Source organism: Mustela lutreola, chromosome 5 (genome assembly GCF_030435805.1).
Source record: "Mustela lutreola isolate mMusLut2 chromosome 5, mMusLut2.pri, whole genome shotgun sequence".
NCBI lineage: Eukaryota > Metazoa > Chordata > Mammalia > Carnivora > Mustelidae > Mustela > Mustela lutreola.
The window spans coordinates 143,615,628-143,629,678 of NC_081294.1; the positions used below are offsets into that span (position 1 = coordinate 143,615,628).

The following is a 14,051-nucleotide window of genomic DNA, read 5'->3' on the forward strand; positions in this document are numbered from 1 at the left end:
GGTTATAGTTTTACATTAGTTTATTTATTTTCTGTCCTGTGTGAATCATTTTATAACTTGAAAATAAAATAAATATTTAACACTAGTTAAATAAAGTTAGAAAGAAAGGAAAGAAGTGATTCTTGCAGCTGCCATGTGGAGAACATATTGAAAGGTGCTGAAGTTTATTTACTTGGCTAGTTAGACTCTATCTCAGCCAAGTGAGAGATGAATAAATTAGCCAGACAAGGAATACACTGTGTCCTTATAATTACATTTCAGTGTTTAGCTGAAACTCTTTCAAAGTACCATGTTGCAACTAAAGGAATCATAACCACAGTCAAGATGGAATTAAATGGAAAACAAAATGAAAGAAAATAGGTCTAGGGGGACAGAGTGTTTGCAGATATCTGGGGGTGAGAAGAAGCATGACATTAATCCTAAGTCTGAGAACATGCACACCTAACATTAGAAGCAAGGGAGAAATGTATCTCTCGAATATGAAACTGAGCCATCTGTCTAATTGTGGCTGCTCATGTCTAGAGGGGAATCTGCTCATGGAATGCAAGCAAAGAGAGATTTAAAGAAAGGACAAGAACAGGAGATGTGTTTGATGATTTTCAGAGGTTTTTGTTAGGATCACATACAAGGGAGCTGTGGATCAACTGTGAAATAATTAAGAATAATAATTGTGATTTAGGAATCACACGAGCTCCAGGTTTTCATACCTGGGGAGTATCCTTCAAAATTTTCATAAAAGAGAGGCAGATTTGGCAGAAATGACATGGTTTTATGATCTAAGCTGTTTGTGGAAATCCAAAATTCATTATTAATTCTATAAATATTAAACTATAAAGAACAAAAAACAGAGACAATGTAGGGTTATCATTAGAGTGAAAGTCAGGTCAAACAGACTGACCTAGAATTAAAAAAATAATAATAAATAAGAGCTCTTTGTCCTATGTTCTCATGTGGCAATGTCTATTTTATTATTACAATCGCCTTAATATGTTGGAATTATCTATTTATACGTGTTCCCCTCAGACCAGGATCATGGATTTTCACCTTAGTTTCCTGGACGGAAGCAGTGATTGCAAGAGTACATGCTCTAATAGGTTGAGAGAGCCAAGTGGACAAAAGTAGACTTTGAGAGAAAAGACGTATCTCAACCTCACTTCCATCCCTCCCCAGCTTTTCCAACTCGGGTCTGATTTTCAAAGTGTTCACACTCACCAATTCCAGGTGGTGCAGAAAGGCACAAAGGAATGGATGAAATAGAGAAAGGGCAGGTGGAAATAAGGCATGGGTGACACCTGGTAAGCTCTCCCCCCATGTTCTTGACTTTTTGAGCCTAGCTCCACAGCTTGGGGTAGAGAACATTTCAGACACTCTCCAAAACAGGGAAGCCAGTTTAAGTCTATATTTATCTTCCACTATTTGTCTATGTCAACAGCTGTACATGTATTTAGAATGTTCCTAAACCCTGATGATCTTGTTTAAGTAAAAACCACACAATATATATAGTTCAATTGCCTTAAAAACAAAGAAAACTCTCTCTCTGCTTGAGGGAATCTTCCTCTAGAGTCTCCTTAGTAATAATTTGCAACTATAAGAACGGCAGCTTCAAACTTAGTGGAAGGAAAGAAAGAATTTAGCCCTGACTTACATCTGTATAAAAAAAGTTTGTGAAATCTTCTAAGGTCTTTAATATTGATTTATCAGAGCCACCACCTTTTGAATATGTGGAATCAACTATAAAGATCTAAGAAGAGAAATGAATGGGAGCCATAGGAATTTTTCCCAAGAGAGAGAGCTGAGAACACCCCCTCCTCATAGCTCCCAGACTATGGTTAGTGGCTGAGCCCCAGTGCGGGCAGACCCAAGAGCTCTGGCTAGCAGCAGCACAGTATACAGGACAGCAACTGGCAGACCCAGCCAGATCCTCCCTGAAAGACATGAATCAGAGAGGAGCGGAGTCACCAGTGGGGCTCTTCCAGCATGAGGACAAGTGGCCAATATCCTTGGCCTTCTGTTCATAACTCACATACTTCCTATCTATTTTGGATATTATACCAATTTTTGAAGACCTAATTTATACTCATCTATGTATCTATTACGTATGCTACCGACCTATTGGTAGCATTAAAGTAAGTAGTTCATCATAGATCATACAACTTTCTGTCCCATTGCTAGAATACAGGGTTTGTTATACACTGCCTCTGAATGGCTCTGCACAAATAATTCTTGTAATCATTTTGTGAATGTGCTTGTATTAAAAAAATAATAATAATATGTGGAAACACTGAGATCATTCCACAAATTTGGTTAACTCTGCTTTGGAACTTGTTTATCTTGAAAAAAAAAAAATCTGTAAGAGCTTTAAAAAAAAAAATCTCAGGAGTTACTCAGGCTTCTCTTGATATTTGAAAACACCCAAAGACCAGTATGGAACAGTTGCTCAGGGGGTAAACACTAAATGCTTGCTTCCCAAGAGATGACTAGAATAGTCTTGGGTTCCAGAAGCTGTCTCTGTATTTCTACACCAACTGTTCATCCTTAACGTTATTTCTTACAGACCTAGCCAACTGGCTGCTGCTTTAGTTCCCTGATATCCCAAACACCATACTAATATTTTTGTATTAGCTCATGCTTCTGCATTCTCCTTGTCCTTGGTGCATCTGAGAGAGTACCATGCTGGCCCTGGAATATTCTAGGACAGATAAGGCCGTACCTTGAAGCCATCAGAGACTCAAGCTCTGCTTAGATTTCTGCTCTGCTGTGCCAAGTGTGTGACTTACATTTCATGTCCAACTTCAGAGCTGGACTTCTAGCTATCACATAAGCATTTCAAGGGGAAGAACAGAAAAGGTGAGCAAAGGCATATAACTATGGCTGTTTAGCAGTCCATCGCCTTAACCACTCGGCCACCTCGTCCCAGATTAACTATGGCTGTTTAAAGAGGTGTTTCGGGAGCGATGCATTTGGTTTGCTTACATTTCACCAGCCAAAATTAAGTTTCCTAGAGGCAAGGAGGCTGGGGAATGGAGGCTTTTATATGGGGCTCAATGCACCTAGTGAATAGCAATGATTCTATAGAGCAAAAAGGGAGGAAAAATATTTCAAGTCAAATAGTAACCTCTGAAACACATACACACACCACACAAACAAACAAAATCATATGCATCTAACTATTCTTGTTAGGAAGTACATGGGAACAATAAACTTCCTTAAAAATGTTTAATTTTTTGAAACTTTTTAAAGTACTGGGGTTGATTTCATGACCAATCATGACCTGAGACAAAGCCCAAAGCAAGAAGCTTAACTGACTGAGCCACCCAGGCATTACTTTTGAAACTTTTGCAGACAGCACACAGTATATTTTGGGGAAGTATTGTGTTGTTTGCTTTTGTCATATACATAAAAGAGGCAATGGATATTCTGTTCTCTGGAAGCAACCAAGATGAAAAAGAAAAACAAACAGCACCATCATTCATGTCAAGCCTCATCAACAGAATAGCAAGATAAAGCTATACTGTAATCTGTCTTGCTTTCTGTGTATTCAACTGGTTTTGACAAATATCTCTTGTGCAAATACTATTCATCTGTTATTACAGGAGACAGTGAGAATTACAAAAAATGTTTCTAGTTTAATAGGGACTGATCACACGTACTTAGTGTCTTCCTCTCCAAATCATAGTTAAATGACAGTAAAGGGGAACGACAGTAATAAATTCTGAAAATTTTCCCAAAGTGGGGCATACATGGATCAGAGATTTTATAAATACTGGGATGAATTAATAAAAAGGTGGAAAAAGCACTGATGGAATCCCAGAAGGATTTCAAACTTGAAAGTGGGATACAGAGAGGGTGGGAGTGAGAATCAATGCAAAAAATAGAGTGTGAAGTTGTTGATTGACTATAATTCACAGTGGAAAACACTGTGTCAAATGGCCTCATGTTCTCTGAAGGGCAGCAAGATTAGCAGCATGGCAGAAAAAGTGAGATTTTACCTATAAGGAAATTGAACAACTGAGATTATAGCTATAAGGGAACTCAACAATATTTCTGGATAAATAGAAGGCTGAGTCAATCGTGAAGATGAAGCTGCCATTATTGGTGAACCAAAGAGACCTTTGCAATAAATCTAATTAGTGTATTACAGAGGGTTGAGAATGTCTTACAGTTATAAAATAAGACCATACAGCTATTTACTTTTAAAAGTAGAGGATGTCAGAGAAATATTTGGAATATAAAGCATAAGTATTAAATTAAAAGAAAAATAATAGGAAGGCTGGAAGATACAATCTAAGAAAGATTCCCAACCATAAAGCAAGATTTTCTCTTAAAGGAAAATACAAGAGAAAAGTTAGGACACAGAGAGCAAGACGATCAGCCCTGGACCTCCAACTGATTGAGGAGTTCCAGAACAATGGAGGGGAAATGTAGGATGGCAATGTTCAAAGAAACAATAAAAGAAAAAATTTCATAGTTGATAATACAAAGGGAGCTTCAGATGGAAAACACCATCTGAGGTCTAATCAGGGAAAAACAAAGTCAATCACCCACCAGATAAACCCAAGACACCCAGAAAGAAGTGAAAATCAAATAAACATCACAGTTTCTCCAGGACAAATGAATAACCAAAAACATTTTTACCAGTAACTTCAATGGTTCTGGCTAAAGTGATTTCAATCCCATTCCTACACTTGGCTAAATTACCATCTCAATGTAAATGAAAATTGAAATATTTTTGGATATTAGGGACAAGAACAGTGTATATATCCCTTGTAGCTGTTCTTCGAAAGTGAAGGACATACTGTAACACAGTAAAATGGAATCCGAGACAGGAAGAATTAGAGCCAAGAAACATTGTAACACAGAAGTGTGAAAGCAAATAAAAGAACTTATGAATAACACTCATATCACAGACCTACAAAGCAATTCTTCTTCTTTTTTTTTTTTTTTTAAAGATTTTATTTATTTATTTGACAGAGAGAGATTACATGTAGGCAGAGAGGCAGGCAGAGAGAGAGAGGAGGAAGCAGGCTCCCCGCTGAGCAGACAGCCCGATGCGGGACTCGATCCCAGGACCGTGAGACCATGACCTGAGCCGAAGGCAGCGGCTTAACCCACTGAGCCACCCAGGCGCCCCTTCTTTTTTTTTTTAAAGATTTATTTATTTATTTATTTTAGGGAGCTGAGGGGCAGAGGGAGGGAGAGTCTTAAGCAGACTCTGTGTTAAGCATCCAGCCTGGCCTGGAGCTGGATCCACAATCCTGAAATCATGACCTGAGCTGAAACCAAGAGTCCAAGGCTTAACAGACTGTACCACCCTGGTGTCGCTAAAAAGCAATTACTTTAAAGTAACACAGGGAATCAGAAAGCTCCAAGAAAAAAATAATAATGAGTTCCATTCAACAGGTCATATAACTGGAAATTTGTAACACAGTACTGAACCGGGGAAGAAATAAACTTGACAGTGTGGTTGATAACAATGGTGTGCGAGATGAGAATTCACTCATATCTTCAATTGAATTCATTTCTGGGAGGTTCGGGTTTAGAGACACACGTTTAAATTCATTTCTTTATGAGTTCGTTAACATTGTTTCATTCTATTTTTACTATTGAGATACTTGTTATTGATGGATCTCTTCAACGTATGGAAAAAGACAAAAGATTAATTCTTCATCTTCCATAAATATGAGTCAAATGACGTGAGGTGAAGTTTTAAAAAAGGTGTTGGGGATATTACTTAGATAGCTGACTAATGAGAAAATAAAGACAAGAAGGGACATCTGGGTGGCTCAGTCGGTTAAGCACCCCACTCTTGATTTTGCACCAGGTCATGATTGCACGGTCATGAGATCGAGCCCCACATCGAAGTCCATGCTCAGTGCTGAGTCTACTTGATAATCTCTTTTTTCTTCTCCTCTGCCCCTTCCCTGCTTGCACACATGTGCCTTCTCTCTTTCACTCAAATACATAAATAAGATCTTAAAAACAAAAGAAGAACATAAAGATGAGTAGCTAAAAGGGGTTTTGTCTTGAGAAAGGACTAGACACTGGAGAGAGATGATAAAGAAGGAAGGGCCACCAAGGGCTCAGCTGGTGAAGCGCCTGACATCTCAGCTCAGGTCTTAAGCTCAGGGTCCTGAGTTCAAGCCTGGAGCTGGGCTCTGTGCTGGGTATGGAAGCTAGTTTGAAAAGAAAAAAAGGATAGAGGAATGAGAATCATACTGGTATGTCCTTATAAAGAATGTGATTTGGAGATGGGAACAAAAGTATGTATAACTAGCTTGATGATGGTTAAAATAATACCCAAGAAAATCAGAGATAAAGGATGAGCTGGACCTTATTTATTCGCATGTAGGCTAATAATTACGGTACATTGTGTGTGTGTGTGTGTGTGTGTGTGTGTGTGTGTGGTGGTAAAAGGATCTGCAAGTCCAGGAAAGCAGGAGTGATCTACTCTTTCCAAGCGGGTTGGTTGGTAGCATTGGTCAGAGATCATTTCAAGCCAGGTGACACCTGAGAGAAGTGTTGAATGGTAAAATAAAATAAGGAGGAAAAGTCATTTCTGGCAGAGGCATGAAATTATGAAACACTTTTATTTTTAATGTGTTTGTAAAGAATAAAGTAGGAATGGGCGAGCAGGTGGCTCAGTTCATTAAGCCTCTGCCTTCGGTTCAGGTCATGATCCCAGGGTCCTGGGATTGAGCCCCAGGGTGGGTGGCCCACTCCCTGCTCTGCTTCTCCCTCTCCCTCTGCTTGTGCGCTCTCTCTCTGACAAATAAATAAATAAATCTTAAAAAAAAAATGTAGGAAATGACGAGTGAATAGGACAGAAGGCTGAAAATAGATAAAGACCAGGTTCTGGGTAGGGGGGGTGCCCAGTAGGCCATGTTAAGAAGTTTAGATGCTGTAAATTGCAATTTTTAAACATGAGTCATCGGAAGGGTGAGATTTAAGGCATCACCAAAAAAGTGCATGAAGTTAGTGCTTTGACAGAGAGGTGCAGATGGGACACTCATGTTATACTAGGTTCATTTCCTTTAAGTCATAGTACTTAATAGTACTTTATAGTCATAGTACTGATAGTATACAGATAGCCTCGGTCTAGCTATAAAATTTAACTCCAGATACGATTTGTCCAAAATGTTAATGGGCCCTGGCGGCTTTGGAAAATCACAAAAGTTTCAACAGGTTATGTTACTTGAAGCACTAAACAATCCAAAATTTTTAACTCCACACTTTGCAAAATCAAGACGTTTCAATTTTTTTTTTAAACTCGTAACACGAAACTACCTGGTTTCATTGAAATCAATTCCACATAGAATCCTGAGCATTTCTGAGATGCTCCTGAAGGAAGTAGAAATTCCTGAAATTATTATACAGGCATACTTTGTTTTATTATTTTGATCTGCTTTATTGCAGAGTCTAGATGCCATTAGGAGGGAAAGAGCGAGAGAACTAGCATTAGGAGTGGAGCCTGAATGTGGGACTGAATTGTTACCATTTTGGGATAAAACTTGAGTGGATGAGGCATTGCTTCTTAGGGATGAGCGGAGAAAGTGGTTCCTTGAGATGGAATCTGCTCCTGGGAAAGATGGCATGGAGATTGTTGAAATGACGACAAATGAGTTAGAATATGACACACACTTACTTGATAGGGCAACGGCAGGGTCTGAGAGGATTGTGTCCAATTTGGAAAGAAGTCCTGGTGTGGGGAAAAGGCTATCAAACAGCATCACGTGCTGCAGAAGAAGCATTTCTGAAAGGAAGAGGCAATCTATGTGGCAAACATCATTGCTGTCTTATGAAAGGAACTGCCACAGTCACCCCAGACTTCAGCTGTCACCACCCTGAGCAGCCATCCCCATGGAGGCAGGACCCTCCAACAGCAAAGAGATGATGATTCACTGAAAGCATTTTTTAGCAATAAAATATTTTTTAATTAAGGCATATGAACATTGTTTTTTTAAAGACATCATGCTATTGAACATTTCAGAGACTATAGTAGAGTGTCAACGTAACTTTTATAAGCACTAGGAAACCAAAAAATTCATTTGACTCACTTTATGGGGACAGTTGCCTTATTATTGTGGTCTGGAAAGGAGCCCACAATATCTCCGAGGTGTACACAGTTTCTAATGGTCACACACCATCTAAATGCTTATTCTTTAGAATGAACATAAAACAATTATGAACGAAGGGAGAAAGTACCATTAAAGCACAGCTTAGCTTCCTATAATTGAAATGTACTATGTGGGCTCCAAGTCCCACATTGACATGTCTATCAGTTTTTTACTCACCTATCAGGTGTGGTGTTTACAACTTTTCTTTCCCCTGTAGCAAACATTACCCACAGATTATAACACCTGAAATGCCTCTGCTCACTTTAATTTCTGTTTTTTATAAGGTATCTTGGTATTTTAACAGGCAACATGCTTCTACTGAGGCTGCTTGTAAAGTGTGGAAAAGGAAACATTCCTCATCATTGTTGCTTTAGTGGCTTAATAGTTGTAAAAGACTCATCTGTACACTTTCTAAGGACACACTTCAATATGATTCCATTACGTTAATAATATTCGGAGGGGGGCTGTAGCTCATGATAATGCAAGTGCAACTTCAACACCAGCTTACACTTCTCAATCCCTCTCTCTTTTTGTATTTGTAGAAGTGTAAATGAAATAAACCTCTAGTTGTGCATTATATTCCCTACTGATGTTAAAGCAGCTCAATAAAATTATATATATATATATATATATATATTTTTTTTTTTTTTTTTTTTTTTTTTTTTCCTGTCAGCATCATGAGTAAGATTGTACAAACAAAACTGCCCGAGTCAATTCATTCTTCTATTTAATCTATTCTCTGCATTGCGGTCAGACAGAGCTTTTGAAAAATATGTATACATTTGTTACATGTATTTACATGACATGAATGATTAAGCCTTAATTGTTCTTAAGATCGAGGTCAGATAATTTACAAGGCCATAATATCCCTCAGATCTGGGTCCTGTTTTCCACACCTGCAGGCTCCTATGTCACTTTCCTCTCTGTGCTCTTTTTATTTATTCCAGTGCTTCAAAGAAGCTAAGCTCCTATCTCTGGGTCTTTTTTTATTTTGGGGGAGACAGAGATGGGGGATGGGAAGGGGCAGAGGGAGATAGAGAGAATCTAAAGCAGGTTCCATGCCCAGCATGGAGCCTGACGAGGGCTTGATGTCACAACCCTGAGATCATGACCTGAACTGAAACTAAGAGTCGGATGCTACCCAGAAGCCCCTCTCTGGGTCTTTGTAGAAGTCATTCATAGAGAATCCATAAATCTACATAGAAGTCTACCTAGACATGGTCATTCTTCACTGTTTCCTCCCATAACACAAACACAATCACATGTACACACGCTCTGTTTCACACACAGCGCCTATCCTTCAAACACCAGTCCCCATATCTCCTCTTCCAAGAATTCTTCCAGAATGTTCTCATGGTCCCTACCAAAGCCCAAGAGCACCTCCACGTATGTGTCACAGCACATATCACACTAATATAGTGACTGAATGCAATCAGCCCTTTCATGTCTGTCTCCTTGGTGAGATTTTAAGCTCCCAGGGGGCAGGGTATCCTGTGTCTTTGTCTGGGACTGACATATATGTTGAATTAAAAAATAATAAACATTTTAAAAATCAAATGAAAAATACTGTAACAAAACATTTTTAAGTTAGTTACCTATTGCTTACAGTTTGGTGCTTGTTTATAAACTTTGGGGGTAATGAATTTTGGTTGTAAATAAACTGTATTCATGAGATTCCTAATTTCCCTCTCTCTAATATATACATTATTATATTAAATATATTTAATAATAATAGAATAACATATGTAACATATATTACATGTCCATATAATATATATGCACAACATATACATGCATGGTTTAAAAATATACTTTCAGACATAGCTCTCGTGGAGAGAAGGCACCACAATGATACATTAAAATAAACTTGTAAGATTTCTAAAGCATTTCATTTATCAAGACCTCTTAAGAAATACTGACATATACATTAAAGTGGCATTCTGACATAGGTGTTTACTTTATACATCTCAGATATTGAGCTAAACGTTTGGTAAATAACATAAAGGAAGAAGAAATCAGTGAATTAGATTTTTATTTAATCTAAATTACCTTAGAATCCATGGAGAATATGAAATTACTTGTCAAAAACATCAGAAAAAAAAACTCTGTTACTCCTTTCCATGATATCTCAAGAATATACTTACACTATAAAAATAAGAACATGTATCAAACACTCAATATAATAGTACTAGAAATATTGATATTGATAATACTATTTGATTTGAAGATGAGATATTTGGATGTCATTTTAATGTGGACTCTTACTAGTTATACAACAGTGAAAGCGAGTCTTTCCTTTCTGGCATTAGTTCTCAACTTTGTCAATTAAGAAAAAAAAAAAAGAAGAAGAAGAAAGAGAGAGAGAGAGAGAGATAGAAACTGTCTGTGGCATCTGTGATACATGCTATAACATAGGTATGTATAAAATATTTTGACAGCAGATAGGAAAGAACAATTAATTCCACCATGGAGGGAGGGAGAAACAATGTCAGGGAGGGTCCTGGTGGTAGGAAACATTTAAGATGGACCTTGAAGGATAAGGTAAAAAAAAAAAAAAAAGTGGAAGAGCATTTAAAGAACAATAAAATGCAATTTAAGGAAGGAGGGATGCATGCTCGCTTCAGCAGCACATATACTAAGGAAGGAGGGATGGTTTGAAAAATAAATGGAGATTTCCAAGATCAGAACATCATCCAATTTTCCCCCCTCTCTCTTTTTTCTTCTGGAAAACAGCATGGAGTTTCCTCAGAGAGTTGAAAATAGAGCTATCCTACGACCCACCAACTGCACTACTGGGTATTTACCCTAAAGATACAAACATAGTGATCCGAAAGGGCATCTGCACCCAAATGTTTATAGCAGCAATGTCCACAATAGCCAAACTATGGAAAGAACCTAGATGTTCATCAACAGATGAATGGATCAAGAAGATGTGGTGTATATAAACACAATGGAATACTATGCGGCCATCAAAATACCCCAAATCTTGCCATTTGCAACGATGTGCATGGAACTAGAGGGTGTTACGATAAGCAAAATAAGTCAACCAGAGAAAGACAATTATCATATGATCTCTCTGATATGAGGAATTTGAAAGGCAGGGTCGGGGGTCATTGGGGTAAGGGAAGGATAAATGAAACAAGATGGGATCAGGAGGGAGATAAACCATAAGAGACTCTTGATCTCAGGAAACAAACTGAGGGTTGCTGGAGGGAAGAGGGGGTGGGAGGGAGAGGGTGGCTGGGTGATGGACATCGGGTTGGGTATGTGCTATGGTGAGTGCTGTGAATTGTGTAAGACTGATGATTCACAGACCTGTGCCCCTGAAACAAATAATATATTATATGTTAATTTAAAAAAAAAAACTAAAGAAAGAAAGTCATATAGCAGACTACAAAGGGTATATGGGATGGATGAGTGTGTGTGTGTGTGTGTGTGTGTGTACATGTGCTCCCTGGGGGTCCATGAAGGGGCAGTTTAAGAAGGGAGAACATGTGTAAAGACAGAAAAGGAAAAAGAAAAAGATGAAAAAGTGCTAGAATGCTTAACCATCTTCACTATCATGCTAAATACTGTGAGTCTGACTTGTGTCTGGAAAAAAAAAATTGGCAAGGTTTGAACAGAAAAGTGATGTGAGCATCTATGATTTTATGGAGCCTTGAGGAAGTAGAAAGATGCTTCCATAAAGCAAGTCATTAAAAAAGATGATTCTTGTCCTAAGCAAACTTAGGGATAATTACAGAAAACGATGCAAATGGGAAGGTTATATTACATTATTTTTGCATTAGTGAAAACATGTGAAAATCTCTACAGCTCATCTTTTTAGAATATCTTTCCCAACTTGAAAATAGCCAGTCTAACTCAATTAGGATGAGAGCATGCTTAGCACAAACATACGGAGGGACATTATCCTCAGTTTAATAAAGGTATGCAAGCATTATGATATCTCCCTCTGTGCCTAAGTTCCAAAAATCTTAATGGAGTAAGGCGAGTTGTATTTTACAATATAATACCTGCGTGTCTGATTTAATGGAATCAGAATACATGAAATGAAAGAGAAAGACGGAATTTAAAATTTGGGATTCTTTTCGAATTGGCTTCCCAAGCATCTGTCTTTATTGTCACAGGGCCCCAGAGATATTTTAGAAAAATAAATTACATATAATTTGAAAAACAATGAAGATTTTCACCAAGGTGAGATAGCAGCCTCTTAAATGTGCTAGGTCTTTGAAAATTGATCTTTCATGGCTCTCACTCTGTTGAAAATTCCCTGAAAGACTTCAGAATGATTTTTTTTTCTTTATGAGAACAGAGATTTCAGAACATTTGTAGCTAAAGTTATTCCTATGGGTTAGTTAGTTCTAACAAAACTGTTGGCAAAGGTAATATAAATATACAAGTTCTACATATGGTATTTGGATAAGCAAAATGTAGAATATTTTTCTAGCACTTGTAGAATGTTAAGGCACTGAGCACAGGAAAACTGTAAATCTTTTCTCACCTGTGAATTTGCATTATTGACTACTCTTCACTTATTAAAATATGAAACATTGCCTTTTCTGCAGTTTCAAATATTACATATTTTACTTACAGGATAAGATAAGATATCAGGATATCAGATATCAGATAAGATATTAGGATAAAATTTCTGCATACTATGCATATCATTATGATATATATTATATAGTATATACACATTTGAAACTTTGTAATTATACAGTTAAAATCTGGAAGCCATAAAAACTTGTTTATCCTCACAATAATCTTACTGATTGAAAAAAAAAAAAAAAAAGCAAAGCCCTCTAGTGGTGAAAACTACACACAGTTCCATGACAAGTCCTCAAATTCTCTATTACTATTTTAAAAAATAATTAATTAACGTATTTGTTACATTGTTAGTATAAAACCCACTTTTTTTCAAAGTAAGACTTTTTCTTTTCCCGAGGTCTAACTGAATCAAAAAGTGGAACAACTGTGCCATTTAATTTAATTTCTTTCTTTTTGTTAAAAATTAATTTATTTAAGATTTTATTTATTTATTTGACAGGCAGAGAGAGAGAGGAGGAAGCAGGCTCCCTGCTGAGCACAGAACCAAATGCGGGGGTCGATCCCTGAGATCATGACCTGGGCTGAAGGCAGAGGCTTTAACCCACTGAGGCACCCAGGTGCCCCCATTCAAGTTAATTTCATTAAGAAAGGGATTTTTAAAAATATTCTAAATAACATGAAAATTATGAGTGTATAAACCACATGTTCTGAAATGTCAAGATCTAATATGTGGAGGATGATGTGTGTGGATTTTAGAATATATGATTAATATATGATTTTCATATATGTGAACCAATAATTAGGGAATGATGACTAAATCTTTTGGGTAACTTGTAATATCTAGCCATTCAACTTTTTTTTTTCTTCAGAAGACTAGGGCTAAACATTAACAGAACTATACAAGGAATGTTCATGAAGTAACAGAGCAAAAGCAGGCATGTATATGTACTACAATAAAGAGGGAAATATGGTGGATAGTGGCAGATACCACCGTATAAAGGGGACAGGCAAAGAAGGCCTTGTATTGGCCTTTTCTTCTCCTTTCTTTCTTTCTTTCCTTCTTTCTTCCTTTCTTTCAGATTTTATTTATTTGAGAGAGACAGCATGAGTCGGGTTGGGGGGAAGAGGGAGGGAAGGCAGAAGGGGGAAAGGTGAAGAGAGATGGAGAAGCAAGACTCCGCAGGGACACGGAGCTGGATCCCAGGACCCTGCGATCATGACCTGACCTAAAGTCAGATGCTTAACCCACTGAGTTACCCCTGCTTTGTCCTTTTCTAAAGACTTCTAGAGAAGCTAGAAAGACTGATTTATATGTGAAATTTACAGATTTTTCAAGCATTGGTGCCATTAAAAAGAAAAAAAAAATGACCATGCAGGTTGAGCCAAATC

The 14,051-nt window shown here is 37.5% G+C and overlaps 1 protein-coding gene across 7 annotated transcripts in view; it reads right to left on the minus strand.

Moving 5' to 3' along the window:
* Positions 1–14,051, minus strand: part of PRR16 (proline rich 16) — a 194,757-nt gene that overhangs the window by 13,842 nt on the left and 166,864 nt on the right. The window contains exon 2 of one of the 7 annotated variants that reach the window (XM_059175787.1): positions 7,643–7,750. The exons of the other annotated variants lie outside the window; for them this stretch is intronic. The gene's annotated coding sequence lies outside the window, so the exon portion shown is untranslated. The remainder of the gene's footprint in view (positions 1–7,642; positions 7,751–14,051) is intronic. 7 annotated transcript variants of the gene reach the window in all.